This window comes from Mus caroli, chromosome 10 (genome assembly GCF_900094665.2).
Source record: "Mus caroli chromosome 10, CAROLI_EIJ_v1.1, whole genome shotgun sequence".
NCBI classification, from domain to species: Eukaryota; Metazoa; Chordata; class Mammalia; order Rodentia; family Muridae; genus Mus; species Mus caroli.
This window is the reverse complement of record NC_034579.1, coordinates 76,528,639-76,532,504: the sequence shown is the minus strand read 5'-3', so window position 1 is coordinate 76,532,504 and position 3,866 is coordinate 76,528,639. Positions and strand designations below refer to the sequence as shown.

The 3,866-nt window shown below is 44.9% G+C and overlaps 1 long non-coding RNA gene across 1 annotated transcript in view; it reads left to right on the top strand.

Moving 5' to 3' along the window:
- The window catches only part of LOC115032132, a 13,912-nt gene extending 10,525 nt beyond the window's left edge, over positions 1–3,387 (top strand). Inside the window, exon 4 of the long non-coding RNA XR_003837765.1 lies at positions 2,605–3,387. This is a non-coding gene — a long non-coding RNA (uncharacterized LOC115032132). The remainder of the gene's footprint in view (positions 1–2,604) is intronic.
- The last annotated feature ends 479 nt before the right edge of the window (positions 3,388–3,866 follow it).

Sequence of the window (3,866 nt, the reverse complement as noted above, 5' to 3'; positions counted from 1 at the left end):
TCGAGACAGGGTTTCTCTGTATAGCTCTGGCTGTCCTGGAACTCACTCTGTAGACCAGGCTGGCCTCGAACTCAGAAATCAGCCTGCCTCTACCTCCCAAGTGCTGGGATTAAAGGCGTGCTCCACGCCCGGCCACCTAGGGCTTTTTAAGTCACTTATCTACAGACTGAAAATGTTTATTCAATCTTTAAGACTCTCAGGAACTCTAAGTCCGTGACTGTAGATAGGAGACCTGACTATGTGCTACTGGTCGCCACGGGGCTCAAAGTTAATCATTATGGATTTCACCTTTAGCAGGAAAAAAAAAAAAAACAATGTCCAGGGCTCCAGTTCAGTGTGCAGTCACTGGCTTCTCCAAAAAGACAAAAGACGCTCACATACAGGCAACCCTGCAAAGCGTCCACATTTGTGTTTTGTTTTGAATTTTGTTTTGTTTTTGGTTTCTATTTTTTGAGATAGGAGGCTCACGGTGTCACTGTGTCGCCTAAGTCAGTCAGTCTGTCTCCAACTGGAGCTCAAGTGGCCTTTGTTCCCAGGCCTCTGCACCTGCCTTATACTTGTGGTTTAAATTGGAGGCAGATATGTCTCCACCCATGTGGAAACTGTTGTGCTGTCTTTTCAGATGAGCCGGTCTGAGCCATTACTGGCATCACTAACCGGACACCACGCATACAACATCCTAAAGTGAAGACTTAATTTCTCAGCCTCCCTTTGGATGTATATGGCTAAGTGAAGACAGTCTGGCCAATAAAGCTAGGCAAGTTGTTGTGCGTAACTGCCAGGAGATAGTCTTACGTGGAAGGGGTGTGTTCTCGTTCACCCCTCTTCCCAGTGCTGGCTAGGTTGGGCATCCACCTTAGCAAACAAATGGGAAGACAAACGCGAAGGGATACAGGATATCGGATGTCCAGTGCCTAGACTGACTTCAGGAAAGGAAACTATGCTTATACTATTTTAAGCCATTTTTGTCTGGGGTTGGAGGATATACATGGCCAAACTGAATCATAACCTGATCACGTATATTACACTATAGGGAATCTTAAAAGGAAGGACAGCTCTCAGGATCTGCATGCAATGAAGATCTGGGTTCTGATCTACTGCGAAGACTTTCCCAGAGCTTGAACCTTATCCATAGATTAATCCTTCTCAAGCCTGCACCCCCAGCTCATCCAGACGTGTACATGCCCAGCTATCTTCATTGGACCCAACAGCATTAGGCATGTGCATGCCCGGCTATTATCTACCTTGGAGACCCAAGCATGGCTATAATAAGGTCACTGTGTTGCTTACAAGGCTCACCATATCCATCTCAGGGTGAACGGCACCAAGCCCAAACTCCATGGGTGCAATCTCAGTCACACCCTTCATTTTTCCTGTGTTCTTTCACCCCAGACTGTGATTCTGTCTTCTACTAGAGTTTTCTCCTGAGGATGGAGATGGCTGGGTGCTCATGCAGGGGCCTAAATCTGTTTCCCAGCATGCACTTTAGATGGTTCATGACAGCCTATTTAACACCAGTGCCAGGGAGCTCCAATGGCTCTGGCCTCTACAAGGCACCTGTGTTCACATGTGCTTACCCCATACAGACACATATGCATGCACATAGTTATGAAACATTAAAATAAGGCTAGGCAGTGGTGGTGCATGCCTTAAATCCCAGGACTCAGGAGATAGAGGCAGTTGGATCTCTGTGTATTTGAGGCCAGCCTGGTCTACAGAGTGAGTTTCAGTGTAGCCAGGGCTATACAAAACAACCCTGTCTCAAAAACATAAAAACAACAACAACAAAAAAAAAACCCTAAATAAATAAATACATTAAGAATTTTTAAGAAACCTTTCTTTTAAAGGGCAATCAGATTTTATTTGTCTGTATCTCCTCAGGGCCTAGCACACTGAAGGATGGGGGCACAAATGCCTATTTTTTTCAGCTTTTTTCTGTGCTTTCAACAATTTTTAAATTCCATATATATGCATGTTTTGCCCGAATATCTTTATATGTGCTACATGTGTGCCTGGTACTCATGGAAGGCAGAAGAGGGCATCTGACCCCTGGAGCTGGGATTATGAGCCGCCATCTGAGTGCTGACAACAGAACCTGGGTCCTCTGCAGCAACAAGTGCTTCTAACCACTGAACCATCTCTGCTTTTAGCCGCTGAGTCGTCTCTCCAGCACTGTCTCTCTAGCACTGTCTCTCCAGCACTCCTCTGTTTTTAGCTTGCTTAAAGAAAGACATGAAGCCGGGCAGTGGTAGTACACGCCTTTAATTCTAGAGGCAGGTGGATTTCTGAGTTTGAGGCCAGCCTGGTCTACAGAGTGAGTTCCAGGACAGCCAGGGCTACACAGAGAAACCCTGTCTCGAAAAAACAAAACAAACAAACAAAAAAAAGACATGAGATTTCACAAAAATTGATTTTAAATGTTTTTTCTTATTTCACAAAGGATGTGAAATTTTATGGTGTAGAAATTTTCCCATGCTATTAAGCTTCTATGAATCATGTTTATGGATGCCTAATGCCACAGGAGCTAGCAGCCATGCTATGACTATGTATCAGGAGCTGTGGGAGGCGTTTTATATGTACTTTCATCCCATCTCCATGTTTCAGATGAGGAAACTGAAGCTGGAGAGCCCTTGACTTGTGACTATGACTAATGGTCGCCGCAGAGCCGGACTCGAATCACTTAAATGGAAGAGAAGGCCCTCCCTGCTCGCTTAGCAGCGAGAGACCACCTGACTAGGGTACCAACTAAATAAAGTTTATACTATGAAAACCTTCATCTAAATCTGCCCAATTCACACCTAAACAACCGGAGAAGGGGCACTGCTTAATTACCACAGTGTATACAATATCACCTTAATTTGAATCTAACAACTCAACCACCGTGGACAATGGCTGCACGTACCTCAGGGATACAGCACTTGCCTGCCGTGTGCAAGCTCCTGGGTATGGCCCCCAGCCCCAGAGGAAGGTAAAACAAGGAGAATAACCTGGATGGGTCCCACCATTGCCTTCTGGCATGCAGTGGACCCCGGATATGTATGATACAGTGATATCTTTTCTTTGTTCTATTTAAAAGCATCCTTTTGAGAAATATGAAGGTTGTTTTCAGCCCTACTCCTTGTACATTTTTGGAAAACAGAAATGTGCCTAAAAAAATGAAGATCTATGTAAATTCTTATATGAGTATTATGTAATCACTGATATCCACCCCCTCCCCCTCATCCATTTATATAAGAGCAGAACACACACTGAAAAAGCAGAGGCAGGGGGATGATTGTTTGAGTCCAGCCTGGGCTACAAAAGGAGCTCCAGGCCAACCTAGGCTACAATGTGAAACACTGTCTAAAAAAAAAAAAAAAAAAATTAAAATAAAGAGCAGAGCACATACTGGAGGTCCCAACAAGTGTATCAATTATGCCCAGGAACATTACTGATGCAGTTGTGTTCTGTGTGTGTGTGTGTGTGTGTGTGTGTGTGTGTGTAGGAGTTCATGGCGTACACTGCGACCAGCACTCGTGAGCATCCCGGAATCTAGAGGCATATTCCGCAGTGATAAGTCCCAGCTGTCTTGCTGGTTATGTAACCTTGAGTGACTTATTTAACTCCTGGAGCCTTTCCTTCTCGGTGACAGGGAGGTGACAGCTTCACAGAACTATGACTGACTCTGTCAGTGCTTACAGAGTCTAGGGCAGGGCTCATGACCATCCCTGCTTAAGGTGTGTATTGCTCGTATTCCACGAGGAACATAAAGAATAACAGATAACGAAATGGAACAGAACACAGTTCCAACCATTGTATGTCATCAATAATCCCCAAAACACGGCTTTCCGCCTCTCAAGTTGCCGAGCAATGATCCTTAAAGACCT